The sequence below is a fragment of the Macaca mulatta genome, chromosome 2 (assembly GCF_049350105.2).
Source record: "Macaca mulatta isolate MMU2019108-1 chromosome 2, T2T-MMU8v2.0, whole genome shotgun sequence".
NCBI lineage: Eukaryota > Metazoa > Chordata > Mammalia > Primates > Cercopithecidae > Macaca > Macaca mulatta.
Genome location: NC_133407.1, coordinates 9,261,820 through 9,280,965, shown reverse-complemented (window position 1 = coordinate 9,280,965; position 19,146 = coordinate 9,261,820). Strand labels below are relative to the sequence as shown.

General features: G+C 35.2%; 1 protein-coding gene across 2 annotated transcripts in view; it reads left to right on the top strand.

Annotated features, from left to right (window-relative positions):
• Nucleotides 1-417: 417 nt before the first annotated feature.
• TP63 (tumor protein p63) overlaps nucleotides 418-19,146 on the top strand; it is a 526,038-nt gene continuing 507,309 nt past the window's right edge. For both annotated transcript variants that reach the window (XM_077991177.1, XM_077991175.1), the window contains exon 1: nucleotides 418-462. The gene's annotated coding sequence lies outside the window, so the exon portion shown is untranslated. The remainder of the gene's footprint in view (nucleotides 463-19,146) is intronic.

Sequence of the window (19,146 nt, the reverse complement as noted above, 5' to 3'; positions counted from 1 at the left end):
ATCTCCCTGTAACTCACGTAAGGCCAATGGTATTTTCAAGCACGTAATTTTCTTGATCTCAACTATTTCACCACAAACAACTCAATCATAGGTTCTTTAGAGACTTATAATTCACCAGATATTGCACCAAATCCTACTGAAGCAATTTGGTAACAATAATGCTTCGAAATTTTAATCAGATATTTGTAGAGTTCCTAAGCAATTCATTGACAATAGTATCCTCAAATGCAGAGAGCTTTGGTTTAGGAGTCAGTGAGGAATAAACTTTTACCAATAATTTTCTGGCAGTCCTTAAGCAAGTCCCTTAATTTCTCTGGATCTTTATTTTACCATTAGTAAAATTATGAGACCTTTTTTGAGATTTCATTTTTTGTTCTGACTTTCAGACAGCGTGACTCAAATTTGGTTATTTTACAGATATTCAGAATGATAATGACAAGATGAATCCCATTATCTTAAAGGGTGAGTAATCTGTGTGACAGAAATTTTGATTTGTCTCATTATTTATTATGCACTTCATATCAAATTTGTTTTAATTTTGAACGTTTATATAGTCTTATCAATATATAGTGGTTTTGGACCTTGTTTACCAAAAGGTTTTTGGCCTGTAAAAGAAAATAACTGCAGAAAGGTAGTTTAATTCATGGGAAGTAATTCATTTAAATCTAACTGTGAATAGACTGTTAAATACCTATTTGGTTTTGTTTATGAAATTGATAGAATTTTAGCTTTGGGTGAAATCAGCACACAATGAGAGGAATGTAGCAGCCCAAACCACCACTGGAGAGCAGACTAAAAATTCTCAAGTGGCCTCTAGTTGGAATGAATTGCTTTGTAAATTCTTTCCATCTCCAATTCTCATGATTCTGCAATAACTCTACTTCCTGAATGTAAAAATAGGCTGTAAGTAGAGCAGAGAAATGATGGCTCTCTTCCACCCTAGGAAGAAAGGGGTTTTTTTTCGGTAAGGTGGACGGGTCCAATTCCCAACCAGGCTCACCTTTTTTCAACACAAGGGAAGCACCATCCAACTTTTTTTTTTTTTTTTTTAAGCCACCTAACTTTTGAGGGCCTTCTATAACTAAGAATACTGAGATATAACAGACACATTCTTGGATGTGGAAAGGTACTCTAAAAATATAGATATCATTGACCTGGCACCAATAGGCTCTTATCTCATCCTTCCCTTCCTCCTACCCCCACCCCTGCAGTGTATCCTCAGTAAAAGTGGCATCCAAATATAAAATAGATGGGTCGTGTCCCATTCCATGGGATCTTGAAATGTCTGCATTTAAAACAGGATAAAGTTAAAGCTGTGTTTGAAGTGACCCAAACTAGGGCACCAAGAGCAGCTGCTCTTACTTCCAGCTGGATCCTTCAGCTTGGCAACGAAGGCGAGAGTTACCTTGACAGATTCTCATTTCCAGGCATCTGGAGATCAACTGTACATATTGCTCAAGGCAAAAGGTTGACAAGTTCAAAGCAGAACAAAACAGAAAACAAGAATCAAAACAATAATAAAAAGTATTTCAACCTAATTTTTTTTTTAAAGGAAATAATCCATTTAAAAGTGTGAATAATACACACAGTGTATTCTGTACTATTTTAAGTGACACACATTTTATATCTTTCTATAGTTTTCTTAACTCAACTGCTTCTGAATGTATTAGTTTTTCAATATTCAGGATGAGGAGACAGGTATCCAAAACTTTGCAGATAGATTTTGACAACTACATTAAGAGAATGAGCTAATTCTATGTAGAGGCTTGGTATGTAACACCAGGATTAAAATAATGGCAAATGACTTAGCAGTTAGAGAAGTCCTATTTGCTTGATATTATTACTTAATATTTATTGAGACTCTGCATTTTATAAGGCATTGTGATATTATTTCATTTAATCTTTACTGTAACATTTTGGAGTAAGACATTATTAGTGTCATATAAATGTAGGATGCAAAGTTCAGAGAAACTGTATTAACCTAGTTTATACAACTAGATAGTGGTAGATTAATGATCTAAACTCAATCCACCTAAACTATAGGCCTGTTTAATAAACTACTACATTACATGGCAGAAAAAAACAATTGAAATTGTAACTGACATTTTTCTTTTTTAAACCTACTATGTTGCCCTGACAAATTAGGTAAATCTAGATTTATTAATTAAGAAAAGAGATAATAGAGCAGGATGATTTTTAACTTTCTACTTTTTATTTTTGGCTTTTGAGTTTCAAAAACGTAGCCCATGGAGAGGGTCAGAGACCGGCCGATTTTACACTAATCCCATTTCTTCTTCCACTTGGCACACGGCTAAATGTTACTTTCCAGCTTCCTTTGCAGTGGAGTGTGGCCCAGGAATACGTGTAGAAGTGATATGCTCCCTCCCTATTCAGATCCCTATCCAGCTCTGGTGTATTAAAGAAAATAAACACCTCTCACATGGGATAATTATGAATTATCCTTTCTCTTCCCCTGCTGGCTGACTGGAATGAGAGGACCTGCTGGGTAATCACTAAAAGGCATATATTAGACACAGGGGAGTCAACAACGGTAAAAATCCTGGGTCCCTGGATCATTGTATGGAGGGGAGTCGCTGTTCAGAGGATCCGTAACACTGGTTTTAAACTTTCCTGTGAAGAAATATGTTTCTATTGTGTTAAGACAGTCCGAGTTGAGGTTTTGTGTCACACACTATCGTAGATGACAATGAAAAGGAATTTGAAAAATCTGGGAGGATATCTGACAGGTATGTTTATATAAGAGTCCACAGTCCAGATGAGGATTTCCTGAAAATCTATAAGACAAGTGACCTGGTCTCTTCAAGAAAAGATCTTAGGGGTTAGGGTGGAGCACAAAGATTGATAAGAACCTTACCTACTGAAAACAGACTTAAAAGATATATCAATTAATAGCAATAAATCATTCTTACTTGGATCCTAATTCAAGCAAACACATTATTTTAAAAGCAAAATATTTATTAGACACTCAAAGAAGTATGAAATATGTGCATACTAAGTAGCACATTTGATGATATTTAGGAATTAATGTTGTTTTTTCTGATAACAGTACTGTGTAATTTTTTTAAACCCTATCATTTATAGATTATTTAATGCTTTCAAATTGAAAGAAATAATGTCTGAGATTTGTTTCAAAAGTACATTGGCAGGGAATGGGTGGGAGTGTAATTAAAACAAGATTAGCGTTGAGTAGATGATTGCTGAAGCTGGGAGATCAGTACATGGGGTTTATTATAGTATTCTTTCTCTATAGTTGTGCATGTTTGAAATTTTCTATAATTAAAATTTTAAAAAAATTCCTGGGTTGAGAAGAGTACTGAGTCCCAGAGCAATGGAAACGTTTCTCTGATGCTTTCTCCACTGTAGACCAAAATTTTGGGGAATACAATCAAATCCTCATATAAGTTTAAAAATTAGGGAACCGAGAGGCCTGTGCCTTGCTTTCCAGGAAAGCCTGAGCAGGAAGCAAAACCCAGTTCAGAAATAACTGCGTGGTTTATGCAAATCAGGACTTAGCTCAGAGTCTCCTATGGCCCCGTGTGGACCAGGAGATGCAGAAGGAAACAAAGGAGACACAGAGAAAGGACTCACTGACTATGAGAATAAGGGATGACTGAGCAGTGATTTGCATGAACCTACGGTCATCAGTCAAAGTCGTGGTGGATATTTCGGTGCATAATTAGATAGCAATAGAGACTCAGATGCTTACTGGTGTCTTGGCATGAAATAAAGCCTTTGGAGCTTGCAAAAAATCCTAGGAAAGGAGAAGAACCCTAAAGTGATCAAGATTAAGTTTCCACTACTTACTGAAATGGTATTCCAACATATACATTAGGTTGAGTCATATACAAATACAAAAATTTAAAATGTTTTCCCACCTGTGTGTTTGAACTGCAATTCTTACACAATTACAATGCCTCTCAAAAAACCCAGTGATTACTTCCACTACATTTAAATATCCTAGCTAAAGCTCTAAACACAGTCTTTCTCACTTTATTTTTCCTCTTCATTACCTTTATCTCAGCTTTTTAACTCAGTTAAATATTTAAATTCTGAGTTTATTTAGAAAAGCTCTTCCTGGGAGATAAAAACTCTGGGTTAGTGCCTGGATTCTACTAGTAGCTATTTGCATGACTCGAGAAAATAATGGAACTCTTTGGACATGAGTTTCTTTGTCAGTGAAATAAAGTTTTTATTCCCAATCTACACTCAAATTCTTTTGTAGAATGAGTTTTTGTGTGCATATGTGGTTCCAGGAGTATCAGAAAATGTCAGGCTATATTGTGTAGATGTACTAGTTGACCCCATATATGAGGCTTCATTGATTATCATCTAGAATGGAATTTTCTCAAGCTGGATTTGGAGCTGAGGATTGAAGTAATCAGTACTCCCATGATATTGCTGGGGAAATCCTAAAATGACAAATGCTAAATTCATGATGAGTCCTATAGATTACCTAGTGTATTCTCCTGTGACCCAGAGACAATAATATTTGTCTGACATTACACAGTATTAGTGGTAGAGCTCACGCTCTGAACTTGAGTGTTTTTTGACTTAGGGTTCTGTTATTTTTTCCTTATTCCTTCTGGCCTCAAATATAAAGCAGTAGATTTCAATATATCTATTATTGTTATTCAATACTGAATACCATTATGAAGCATCTGCTGTATACAGAGCACAGAGAAAGCTTCTGTACAAGCAATGTGAGTCACCACAGAGGGTGGGTAACGGTTGAGAGGGAAGAAGCGCCGATGCTAATTAATTGTACCAGGTGATGTGATTCCAACTGGACTTTGATGAGGGCTTTCTTCAGGTTTTAAAAAAAAATGCTTTGAGTATAAAGTTGAGAAAGAGCCTTCTGAGAGAAGAGTGTTATTTGAGCTGGGCCCTGCAATTTGTTTACAATTTTGTCAAACTTGCAGTGGGAGAAATGAGGAACGATATTACAGATAAAAAGAACAGCATAAATGAAACCCGATAAAAAGGTATTGTACAGTGTTCGAGGGAAACCTCCATTAGACTGATGTGCATAAAGTCATGGTAAGGCTAGAAATTTAGACCTCAGGTTTGGACTTTCTCAGGCAAGAAGGAATAGTTAAGTTATTATGAAAGTAGCTAAAGGACACAAGCAACGATGAAAGTGTTGTGAATACAGTCTCTTAAACTCAATTTCAGAGTTTTGAAGAGGCTTTAGGTTGGCAAGGTTAACTACATCCTTGTTTGGACAGACACATGTGCACGTCTCAGTACAGCACACCTAGCTGTGAAGAAAAAAAAATTAGAGAAGCACTTTCTTTAAGTCCCTAAAGAGGCAGATGAAATTGGGGTTAGCTTAATTGAGAACATTAAATTTAAAGTTTGTATTCTACTAGGGACTAAATTAGGACCAGAAGATACTGGCTGCAGGCCACAGCTCAGAAATACATTGGTAATTGAACTTAAAGTGGTTTAGATAGTTTTAAATAAAACTATTTGCCCTTGAGAGCTTTATGGTTGTGTAGAAGCCTGAAATATTCACAATTTTGCATTTTCACAGTGACAGGAGCAGCTGACATTGTCAACTATGTTTCTCCCCACCCCGCAACACCCCACAGAGGGCTTAGTTTAACATTTTCTTACTTTCACAGCATGTGAGTTACAGCTTCTTGTAATGAAAACCAATAACCAATTCTAAAAAGAAAAAAAGGACAACAGGTTCATCAAGTTTCACGGCTTTTGTCAGTTTCCATCTGTGTTGCCTCTGCCTTTGTGTTGGGATGGTACTTACAAATAACTATTTTCCTGGGGGAGTCATTTATGCCAAGGAAATAGAAAAACAAATTAAACGTGTATGCCTTTCCATGATAGCAACTGATCTTGTAAAAATTTCTTCTGTATGTAGTTACTTGAAAGATTGTGTAAGTTTTTAAGAGCTTTGGCTCTGGAATCCAATACCTAAATTTTAATGCCAGTTCTACTACTTTCTGAGATTTTGGCAAAGTTTTAACTTCTCTGTACTGTAGTTTCTTTGTCTATAATATGGAGGTAATAATACTAGTTATTTTACAAAGATGTTTTGAGGCTTAAATGAGTTATCATATATAAAGAACATAGAATGGGCCGGTGCGATGGTTCATGATTGTAATCCTAGAACTTTGGGAGGCCGAGGCAGGTGGATCACCTGAGGTCAGGAGTTCGAGATCAGCCTGGCCAACATGGCAAAACCCCATCTCTACTAAGAATACAAAAAATTAGCCGGGCGTGGTGGTATGTGCCTGTAATCCCAGCTACTTGGGAGGCCAAGGCAGAAAAATTGCTTGAACCTGGGAGGTAGAGGTTGCAGTGAGCCTAGATCATGCCATTGCATTCTGGCCTGGGTGACAGAGCAAGACTCTGTCAGAAAGAAAAAGAGAAGAAAGAAAGAAAGAGAGAGAGAGAGAGAAAGAAAGGAAGGAAGGAAGGAAGGAAGGAAGGAAGGAAGGAAGGAAGGAAGGAAGGAAGGAAGGAAGGAAGGAAGGACACACACACAGAATGGTGCCTGGCAGATCATAAGCATCATGAAAGGGTTGGCTATAATTATAATCACAATAATAATTATTATTGTTCATTAATTAACTTATTGGCATCAGCCACTGTTTTTGCCCTGCCCCTATTCCAGCTACACTGGACTACCCGTTCTTCCCAATTAAGCAAGGTGCATTCCCACTTCTGCTCACATAGTTCATTCTGATGAAATGAGCTTCCCTTACTAAACCTCTTATTAAAATTGTTTTATGCTTTAAAGTTTGGATCTTGTGATATGTCATTTGTACAGTATTCTCACACCAAGCCCTCTTCCAGAAATCTTTGACAGAGTGAACTAAATTCTCTTCTGTGCTCCCATAACGTTTTCAATATTGCATCAACTTTATTTGTTGGTCTTCACCACTAAAAATGTGAGCTTCTTAAATGCACAAAATGTTGCCCCTTGGTCTCTCTCTTTCGAAAGATTTAGATAGGATCTTGTTCCAAATAAACAGCATATTTATATTTATGGAATTAATTAATTACATGGTCACTGTACATAGTGATGCCAGAAAAAGAAAAACTATGAAAAATTATGAGAATTCCAATAAAGATAGCACTGAAGTTTGCCCAGCTGTATAAAAACAAGAATTTCAGTAAATTAATAAGCATGCAGGATTGTAACAGAAAGGTTTAGCTTTGATAAGAAGAGATGTTTCAAGAATAAGTGTTACTTTCATGGTTATTAGTGCCAATACATTTTTGTTGAGTATGAAAATAATTATTTCATGGTTTCCTCCACAACCGTCACAATCAAGTTTTTCTAAAATTATGATTTATAGCATGATATTTTCACCATACTTCAAAAGCTTTTAGCCTAACAAGTATTATCTAGTCTCAAGCCCTTTACACAGTCCTATATTTACACTCACACACATGGTTACACACATACCATCGACACCACTGTTGCTTTCCCATGAATGCAATGCAACATCTCATTAATTTTCTCAGTTAACCATTTTCACGGATTCGAGATTGCTGAGCAACATAAAACATTTTCTTAACACCCTTGGGAATACGTAAAATGCAGATGAATATACAACCTAAAATATCTTAGATAATTTTGTAGATATATACTCTATAAAAATGCCAATTAGCAATTATTTTAGTTCAATGGAATTAAGAAACACACAGGCATACCATAATAAAAATTATAATGATAAGTGCAATAACCTAGCAAAGACAGATTACAATCATAAGCTTGTAGTTACTAAACAATATTGCCTGAAAATAAACAATTCTCTAGGCGAAGTGGACAAATTCATAATCACGGTGGGAGATTTTTAACACACATGTATCATCTATCAGACAAAATTTAGCTATAAATATAAAAGATTTGAAAACAAAATTAACTAGTTTAATCTATCTTTTGCAACTAAAAAGGCAATTGGTCACAAAAAAGTTGAACTAAGTTTCAAAAAATGAATATCGCATAGAACACGTTTTTGTCAATTCCAAGTTTTGGAAATAATGAATAACATGAAATTGTGAACCAAAGTAGGATTAATTTAGAAATCATCTACATAAGAAAAAGCACACCCCTCACTCAACAATAATATATATTTGCAAACGAAAAAATATATTTTGAGATAAGCCATGAGTTAACAAGCAAACCACATTCAACTCAAGAAATTATTTAAAAATTACATAAAACTTAAGAAATCTGGAGGAAGTAAACACAAAGACAGGCACCAATAATAATTTAAAACAAGGCGCTAAACAGTAAAATCAAAAACTGACTCTTTAAAAAAATGCAAAGAACTTGTATAAAAGACACACTATCTAATCAAGAAAAGAAATGGCATGAAAAAATGTTCTAAATATTAATAATAAATATTAAATATTTAATAAGTAATACTGTTATTAATAAATATTAGGAATGAAAAGAGATGACTGTTTCCCAGAAAGAATTATAAATTTTAATAAAAACCTTGAATTAAATGAATAACAATTATAAAAATTTAGTTAATAATTCAATGTACCCTCTAGGATATATAGAATCTAGGTGTTTTTATTTTTATTTCTATCAAAACTTTAAGGAATATATCATAAATATATATACTAGTATATTTAAAGAAAACCACTTAACTCATGTTATGAGGTAGATATTACCTCAATTTCAATAACAGTTAATTTTGTATGGCACTTTGTTGTGTGTCACGTATTATTTTAAGAGTAAGTTGCAAAATGAGAATTCTTTTACACTGCTGATAGAAAAATAATATTATATAACCATTTTAGATATATCTAATAAAGCTGAACATAAAATTCCTGGAACCATCAATTCCTCAACAAGAGATGCTTTTGTATTTGTGCCCTAAGAAACAAGCACTGGAGTGTTCATTGCAAAACCACATCAATGTAAAGTTGGAAACAAACTAATAGCTACCAAAAGAATATACAGTTAATACTTATAAACAAAAGCTGCATATATAAATATGGACTCATCTCAAAAATAGAATGTGGAATTTGTGAATTGAAAGTAAGGCAGCTGGTAGAAAATTGATGAATAAAAAGTCAATGTAGAGGTTCTGTGGAGGAAGGGGGTGGATTAGAATTTGGAAGAAAACCATAAGTAGCTTGAATCATATCTGTGATGTTTTATCACCTGAAAAAATAAAGACCAAAAAAAATCTGAAGAAAAATAATATAGAAATTATCCCAGCATCCAGGTAGAGAAAGCAAACCTACAAGGGTCAGTATCAGCTGTTGCTCTAGTAACATTCAATTGTGAATTATAATGGACCAGTATTGATATGGCTTAGATCTGTGTCCCCACCCAAATCTCATGTTTTATTGTAATCCCCAGTGTCATAGGTAGGACCTGGTGGGAGGTAACTGAATCATGGGGGTAAATCCTTCCGTAATTGTATAGTACCATCCCCTTGGTGCTGTTCTAATTATAGAATTCCCGTGAGATCTGGTCATTTGAAAGTGTGTAGCACCTCCCGCTGCCCTCTCTTCCTCCTGCCCCAGCCATGTGAAGTGCTGCTCCCACTTTGCCTTCCAGCATGGTTGTATGTTCTCTGAGGCCTCCCTGGAAGCTCATCCTACCATGTTTCTTGTACAGCCTGCAGAACCGTGAACGAATTAAACCTCTTTTCTTTATAAATTACCCAGTCTCAGGTATTTCTTTATAGCGATGTGAGACTGGACTAACACAAGTGTCCTTTCTAGGTTTCTAAGGAAAGAATCTGTGACTCAAGAATATCGTACAAGCCAAGATACCATTCACGTATAAAGACAGCATCAGGCAGACATTCTCACACATGAAAAAGTAGGGGAATGTATCACACATTGACCCTTTGCAAAGCATTTTCTGTCAAGAAAATCTAACCAATTAAAGGATGAATCAAAATAGAGAACCCAGGAATTAAGAAATATTAAAATAAAGCATAGCAAAAGAAGGCTGATAACTGGTAACTTCACTTAAGAAGAGAACAAATATTAGACAATTTTGTTAATTACGAGAACAGAACAAAATGTACATTTTATAAGTGTAATCAACATAAAAATGAATAAAAACTAAAAGCTAGGAGTAGGGGTGATGTGTAATTGCTAGAGTAGCCATATATTCATCTTTTTGGCCAAGTGATTCACAATTCTATCTACGTTCAAAAAAATGTAGTTAAAACATAATTATTTCACCTCGTTTTTTATGATAAACTTTACTTTTTAGAGCAGGTTTGAGTTTACAGCAAAATTAAGCACAAAATACTGAATTTCCATGTACCCACTGCCTCCATACGTAATCTCCCACTATCAACATATCTCACCAGAGGAGCACATTTGTTACAGTTAATGAACCTACATTAACACATTTTCACCCAAAGTCCATGGTTTACATTAGGGTTCATTTTCGGTGTAAAATCTTTGGGTTTTGACAAATGTATAATGACATGCATTCACTATAGCAGTGTTATACAGAACAGTTTCACTGTCCTAAAAACCCTCCTTGCTCCATCTATTCAACCCTTTCTCTCTTCTAACTCTTGGCAACCACTGATATGTTTACTATCTCGAGAATTTTACCTTTTCCAAAATGTTATAGCATTGAAATCATAAGTATGTAGCCTTTTAAGATCAGCTTTTTCCACTTAGTAATATGATTCAAGATTCCTCTATGTCTTTTCATGTGTAGGGGAGGCAAACTTCTACCTTCACCATCTTAGGGTCCTGGCTGTGTCTGAGAATTAGTAGATTAGTAGAAAGAAAAGCAGTAGTGATGTAGTGAGACAGAACAACCTTGCTTAATTCCTGACGTTAATAGAAGGTTTCTTATCATTAAATACAAAGTTAGCTATAGGATTTTGTAGATTTTAAAAAATAGGATTTAGTAGATTAATGGGAGAAAAGCATACAGATTTATTTAACACAGGTTTTACATGGCATAAGAAAATGAAGACCCGAAGAAGCATTAGAGTCAGATACATATTTATTTAACTAGACAAAGAATAATAAAGTGTGGAAATATGATAAGGCAAAGGAGATTAGGCTAGGGTAGTTAATTGAGTAGAGATGTATCTAGGAAGGTAAGAGTTAGTTTAACACGGCTTGTTCGTACAGAATTCCTATGACTTCCTCATCAATTTCCTCATCTGTGATGATAAGAATGTTTCTTTTCCCCTAGTATAGGGAGGACATCTTCCACATAAAAATTTCATCTTCTGCTTTAAAGAAAGCACTAAAGTCAGAGTGATCTTTTTGCACCTGCTGTTTTTCAAGTGGCTTTAACTTAAATCATCAGTATGACAGAGTGGTATATTTTTAAGTTCTTTACTTGCCTTGATCGCTCATTTCTTTCTAGAACTGAATATTATTTTTGTGTTTAGATTTACCACTGTTTATTTAGGCACTCACCTCCTGAAGGACATCTTAGTTGCTTCTAAGTTTTGACAATTAGGAATAAACCTTCTTTAAACATCCATGTGCACAATTGTGTGTGTGTGTGGCCATAAGTTTTCAATTCCTTTAGTGAGTACCAAGGAATGTGATTGCATATCATAGAAATATGTTTAGTTTTATAAAAAACTGCCACACTGTCTTCCAAAGTGGCTGTACCATTTTGCACTCCCACCAGCAATGAATGAGTTCCTGTTGCTCCACATCCTGCCAAATTTTTGGTATCATCCATGTTTTGGATTGTGAGCGTTGTAAACACTATGTAGTGGTATCTCATTGTGTTAATTTGAAATTCCCTAATGACATATGATGTTGAACATTTTTATCTGCTTACTTGCCATCTCCTTATCTTCTTTGTAAGGTGTCTATTCAGTTTTTTTGGTTTATTTTTTAATTGGGTTTTTCATTTTCTTATTGCTTAGCTCCATGAGTTATTTGTGTGCTTTGGATAAAAGTTATTTATTTGATGTGTCTTTTGCAAATATTTCTTCTGTCCATGACTTGTCTTCTCATTCTGTTGACATTGTCTTTCTCAGAGCAGAGGTTTTTAATTTTAATGAAGTACATCTTATTGATTATGTCATTCTCAGATCATGCTTTTGATGTTGTTTTCAAAAAGTCATTGACACCCTCAAGGTCAACTAAGCTTTTCCTTATGTTATGTTCTATAAATTTTGTTTTTGTGTTTTACATTTAGTTTTTTGATCCATTTTGAGTTAATTTTTGTGAAGGGCATAAGGTCTGTATATAAATTCTTTTATTTTTATTTTTTTGCATGTGGATGGACAATTTTTCCAGCCCCATTTGTTGAAAAGATTGCTAGAATGCCAAAGATCCATTTGACTACATTTATATGGGTCTATTTCTGGGCTCTGTATTCTGTTCCATTGATCTATTTGTTTGTTCTTTCACCAATACCATAGTATCTTGATTACTGTAGTTTTATAACAAGACTTGTAGTTAGGTAGTGTCAGCTAATCCTATATTCTTCTTCTCCTTTATTACTGAGTTGGCTCTTCTGAGTTTCTGCCTCTCCATATAAACTTTAGAATCAGTTTTAGAATCAGCTTTTTATATCCACAAAATAACTTTCTAGGATTTTGGTTAAGTTTGTGTTGAATCCATAGATTAAGTTGGGAAGAACTGATGTCTTGACAATATTGAGTTTTCCTACACATAAACATGGACTATTTCTTTGTTTCTTTTGTTCTTCTTTAATTTCTTTTATCAGAGTTTTGTAATTTTCCTTATATAGATATTGTATACATCTTGTTAGATTTATACCTAAATTTTTCATTTTTAAGTGCTAATGTAAATGGTAATGTGTTTTTAATTTCAAATTCCACTTATTTTATGGCTTGTATATAAGAAAGTGATTGACATTTGTATTCTAGCCTTGTATCCTGTAGCCTTGATAGAATTGCTTATTTGTGCAAGCAATTTTTTGTCAGTTTTTTCAGATTTTCCAAATAGCTAATTATGTCATCTGTGAACAAAGAAAATTTGATCTCTTCTTTTCCAGTTTATATACTCTTTATTTCTTTATCTTGTCTTATTGCATTATGCATTTCTAGTACGATGTTGAAAAGCAGTGGTGAAGAGCTGGGCATGGTGGATTACGCCTGTAATCCCAGCACTTTGGGAGGCCAAAGCAGGTGGATCACTTGAGGTCAGGAGTTCAAGACCAGCTTGGCCAACATAGTAAAACTTTGTCTCTACTAAAAATAGAAAAGTTAGCACGGCATGGTGGCACCTGCCTGTCATTCCAGATACTTGGGAGGCTGAGGCAGAAGAATTACTTGAACCTGAGAGGTGGAAGTTGCAGGTTGCAGTGAGCTGAGATCATACCACTGCACTGTAGCCTGGGTGACAAAGTGAGATTCTGTCTTAAAGAAAAAAAAGAAAGAAAGAAAAGCAGTAGTGAGGTAGTGAGAGAACACCCTTGCTTCATTCCTGATGTTAACAGAAAGTTTCTCACCATCAAATACAAAGTTAGCTATAGGATTTTGTAGATTTTTAAAAATCAAATTGGGGAAGCTCTACTCTACTCCTAGCTTGAAAAAATTTTTTATCATAAATTGGTGTTTGATTTTGCCAAATAATTTATCTGCACCTATTGATATAACGTGATTTTTCTTCTTTAGCTTGTTGATGAGATTGATTACATTTATTGATTTCAAATAATAAACTTGAATGCATACCTGGGATAACTCCTACTTGGTTGTGGTATAGAATCCTTTTTATACATTCTCTAATTTGATTTGCTAATATTTTTGAGGGTTATTGCATTTATGTTCCTGAGAGATACTGGTTTGTAGTTTTATTTTCTTGCAGTATATTTTGTCTGGTTTTGATTCTAGAGTAATACTGGCCTCATGGAATGAGTTAGGAAGTGTTCCTCTGATTCTGTCTTCTGAAAGAGATTGTAGATAATCTATATAATTTATTCTTTAAATGTTTGGTAGAATTCACCAGTGAACTCACCTATTACTGATAGTTTCAGTGATTGAAAATTATTAATTTTTGATTCAGTTTCTTTAATAGATATGAACTGGTTCAGATGGTCTATTTTGTCTTCTGTGAGTTTTGGCAGATTCTGTCTTTCAAGAAATTTGGTCCATTTCATTTAGACTGTCAAATTTGTGGTCATACAATTATTCATAGTATTTATTTTCATTTCATTGTCCATGGAATCTGTAGTGATGTCCCTACTACCATTTCTGATATTAGTATTTTGTGTCTTCTCTCTCTCTTTTTATTTATTATTATTTTGTTGGCTTTGCTAGAAATGTATTCACCTTACTGATCTCTTCAAAGAACTAGCTTTCGGTTTTGTTGATGTCCTCTATTGATTCCCTGTTTGCAATTGTATTGATTTCTACAGTAATTTTTAGTATTCATTTTATTCTGCCTGCATTGGATTTAACTTGCACTTATTTTTCTAATTTCCTAGTGTAGAAGCTTGAATTACTGATTTTGTAAATTTCTTTCTTTGTAATATATGCATTCAATGCTATAAATTTTCTCCACAGCACTGCTCTTACTGTATCACACAAATTTTGATAAAGTATTTTTAATTTTTATGTAATTCTAAATATTTTTTAAATGTTCTTTAAATTTTGTTTTCCACCCATGTGTTACTTAGAAGTGTGCTGTTTAATCCCCAAATATTTTAGAATTTTCCAGCTATTTTTTGTTATTAATTTCTAGTTTAATTCCATGGTAGTCAGAGCAGACATTGAATAATTTGTATTGTTTTAATTTTATTATGCTGTCTTTGGTGACCCAAAATGTGGTCTATCTTTATGAATGTTTTAGGTAAGCTTGAGAAGAACGTGTATTCTGCTGGTGTTCGATGAACTGGGCTATAGCTGTCGATAACATTTAGTTGATCAGTAATACTGTTGAGTACGGCCATGTCCTTACTGATTTTGAAAGAACAGATTCAACAGGCACAAAATCAATTTGCACCTCACTTATTCTCGTGTTCTCTTGTTGGGTGTGTATACATTAAGGAATATGTCTCTTTGGAGTATTGAACCTTTTATCATTATGTAACAGTATTTTTATCCCAAATGATGTTTCCTGATCTAATGTCTTATTTTGTGCTTTTTAATAGATTACTGTTAGAATGTATAACACTTTCTCCATCCATTTATTCTTTTAAAATAAATAATAAACTATATTTTAAGAGCAGTTTTAGGTTCATAGCAAAACATCTCTTCACTTTTAATCTATACACGTTTCTAAATTTAAAGTGGGTTTCTTGTGGGCAACATCTTGTTTTATAATCCACTCTAACAAAATCTGTCTTTTGTGTACTTAGATCAACAATTAAAGGTGATTATTGACATAGTTGGATTAATATCCACCATATTTGTTACTGGTTTTTATTTCTTGCACTTGTTCTATGTTTTTTCTTTTTTGTACATACTTTGTCTGCATGTTATTGTTTTAATTGAACAGTTTATATGATTCTATTTTTCTTTTTTACAATATCAATTATAATTTTTTTTACTGTGTTCAGTGGTTTCCTTGGATTTTGCAATATACATTAAAAAGTAATCCACATACACTTTCAATAACACTATACCACTATAAGTGGTTGTACAAGAATCTTATAATAAAAAAAAAACTGTCTTTAATTCTTCCTTACTGTTCTTTATATCATTGGTGTCATTCATTTCATGCTTATGTGATACATATGTATATATGTGCATACACATATGTGATATAGTTTGGCTATGTCCCAACCCAAATCTCACCTTGAATTGTATTTTTCATAATCCCCTCATGGGAGGAATCCAGTGGGAGGTAATTGAATCATGGGGGTACTTACCTCCATGCTGTTCTTGTGATCGTGAGCGAATTCTCACGAGATCTGACGGTTTCATAACCCCCTATTGCTCGACACTTCTCCATCCTGCCGTCCCGTGAAGAAAGATGTGTTTGCTTCCCCTTCCACCATGATTGTAAATTTCCTGAGGCCTCCCCAGCTATGCCGAACCATGAGTCAATTAAACCTCTTTCCTTTATAAATTACCCAGTCTTGGGTATGTCTTTATTACCAGTGTGAGAACAGACTAATACTATATATATCTGCATATACAAATATGTATATATAATTGAATACATTGTTATTATTTTGAACACTATTATTAAATCAATTAAGAATTAAAAAAATAAAAGTTGTAATTTTACCTTCACTTAGTTATTCTTAAATGCTCTTCCTTTCTTTCTATAGATCTGAGTTTGGAACCTTTCTTCTTCTTCCTCTCCTTGATGTTAAAAAAATGTCTTTTAACATTTCTTGCAAGGCAGATACACTGGTAACAAATCCCATCAATTTTTGGCTAAAATGTATATGTCTCCTTCACTTTTGAAGAATAATTTAACAGACAGAATTCTGGTTGGCTGGTTGGCGTTTTTGTTTTTCAAATATATCAACTGTTCAAATATTTAACTCAACTTTATGTTTTCGTAGTTTCTGAGAAGAAGTTTAATGTAATTCTTGTCCTCATTTCTCTATAGATAAGGTGATTTTTCTCTGGCTTCTTTAAAGATTTTTTCTTTCTCTCTGATTTTCTAAAATCTGAATATGACATGCCTAGGTGTAGTTTTGCTTTCTTTGGGCATTTATTTTGCTTGGAATTTTCTGATCTCCTGCATCTGTGGTTTGGTGTCTGACATTAATTCATGAAAATTATCAGGCATTGTTGCTGCAAATATGTATTGCTTCTGTTTCTTTCTCCATTTTCTCTCCTGGTATTTTTGTTTGTATATGTCACATCTTTTGTGGTTTTCCCACAGTTCTTGGATATTCTGTTCTGTTTTGGTTTTGTTTTTTAGTTTTTCATTCTTCTTTTCAGTTTTAGATGTTTCTATTGTCACATCCTCCAGCTCAGAGATTGTTTCCCCAGCTATGTTAATCCCACTAAGGAGCCCAGCAATGGGATTCCTCATGTGTTTTAGAAATTTTTTTTTATCTTAAGCATCTTTTTATTCTTTCTGAGAATTTACATCTTTCTGCTTACATTGTTCATCTGTTATTTCATATTGTTAGCAGCAGCGAATCTGAATGGGTCTGCAACAGCCTCAATACTTGCCCCCTAAGAAAAAAGAATTCGGCTGAGGGGCACAAGGCAGAGGCAGAGACTGAAGCAAATTTTAGAGCAGGAGTGAAAGTTTATTAAAAAGTTTTAGAGCAGGGACAAAAGGAAGTTAAGTTGTTATTTTACCTTTACTTAGAAGAGGGCTGAGGGGGTAACTTGAGACATCCAAGTACACAGTTTGACTTTTGACTTGGGGTTTTGTTAGCATGCTTGTGGGTTTTGCATCTCTTCTCCCCTGATTCTTCCCTTGGGTTGGGCTGTCTGCATGCACAGTGGCCTGCCAGCACTTGGAAGGGGCCGTGTATTTACTGAAGTTGCACACATGCTCATTTGAGTCATTTTTCCCTTACCTGTCAAGTGTTCCGAGAGGAAGATCATATACCAGTTAAACTTCGTCATTTTGCCTCTTAGGGTGCATGCTTGAGCCCACTTGCCCAACCCCTGAGATATTATCAGGAAGTTGCTGACCCCAGCTTCAGGTGTTTCCTATCTATTGGGAGACTGCCCTTCTCTGGTGCTGGCTGCAACCAATTACTGCTTTAGAGAGATAGTTGAACAACCACCTGCCCATCACCTAATGGTTGCCTGACCTTCCTGGTTGGGGAGGGGCCTCACCTGTCCTGCTCGTGTCTGCCTAACTACCTACTCTAACAATATTATCTCCTTTCTTTTTCAGTAAATCCGTTAGCATATTAATTATAGTTAATTTTTAAATTTCTTATCTGATAATTCCAACACTCCCGCCATATTTGACTCTGGTTCTGATGCTTGTTCAGTCTCTTCAAACCGTGTTTTTTGTGTTTTGGTGTGTCTTGTAATTTTTGGGGGGAAGGCCGATGATGGACTGGGTAAAAGTAACTGTGGTCAGTAGGCCTTTAGTAATGTAGTGGTTAGGTGTTGGAAGAGGAGAAACATTGAAACATTCTGTAGTTAGTTCTATGATCAAGCCTCAGTCTTTTGGTGAGCCTGCAATCCTGGACTGTGAACGTCACAAGTAAGTCTGTTTTGTTTTGTTTTTGGTTTCTCCTCCAGCAGATGGGATAGAACGACTGGGGGGCGCTGAAATTACGTATTTCCATTTGCCCAGGTGAGTCTAGAGAGAGCTGGAGTTGACTATTTCCCTTCCCCCAGGTAGATTAGACCTGGCTATAACCTGGCAGGTGAGGCTCTGCTAAAATAATTTCTCCTGAAGACAAGCCTTCTTAGAACAAAATGCTCTAGAGTATTACAAAATAATTCTGTTTGTCCTCCTCCTGCTGGGAGCATGAGAAAAATTTTCTCCATTATTCACTGTGAGAACTCGGTAGAATTTCTGGTGGTAAAACTCACAAAGGTGCCCCACTGCATGCCCCGCGCTATGGCTCAGTTCCCCCGGGGATTTTCTCTCTCAGGCTCGTCCATAATCAGCCTTCAGTGATTCATCAATTACAATTTAGGTTTTCCTACCGTGTTACTGGTTTCTATGAAAGTTTCTGTTCCTGGATTTCTGTTTGGGTAAAGTTGTGGTTCGCTGCCATTCTCTCTCTCCAATTTTGGGGGCAGTGACATATTCAGTGACTTCTTTTTTCTCATACTCTAAGAAGAGTTATTAATTTTTCAGTTTGTTTAACTTTTTACTTGCTGGGATGGAGTAACGACTGCTAAGCTCCTTACATGCTGGACAAGAAACCAGAAGTGCACCACTTTTCTTCATAACTGATTTTTACACCCAGGGAAACTTTTATGAAAATATTTTTTGTACCAAAGAAACATTTTCTAAAAATATCAGCAACTTTGGGTTTATTTTACTTTGTGTTGCTGCTGCCTGTTTTAATTTAACTTAATTTAGGAGAGCTAAGTAATTAAACATGAGGCCAAAGTACGTAAGAAAGTGGCAGTCTTTTATTGCAAATATGCACACACTCTCAGGGGAGGTTCTCTGGTCCTCAGGTGTGGGGGGGCCAGGGAAGTCCCGCCGGAGCTCTCCGGTGATGTTCTCCGGTCCACAAATGCCGGAGCCGAAGAAGTCACGCCGGCTCCTGCCGGCAGCGGACTTTTATGCATTGGTACTGGAAGGGGGAGGGCAGTGGGC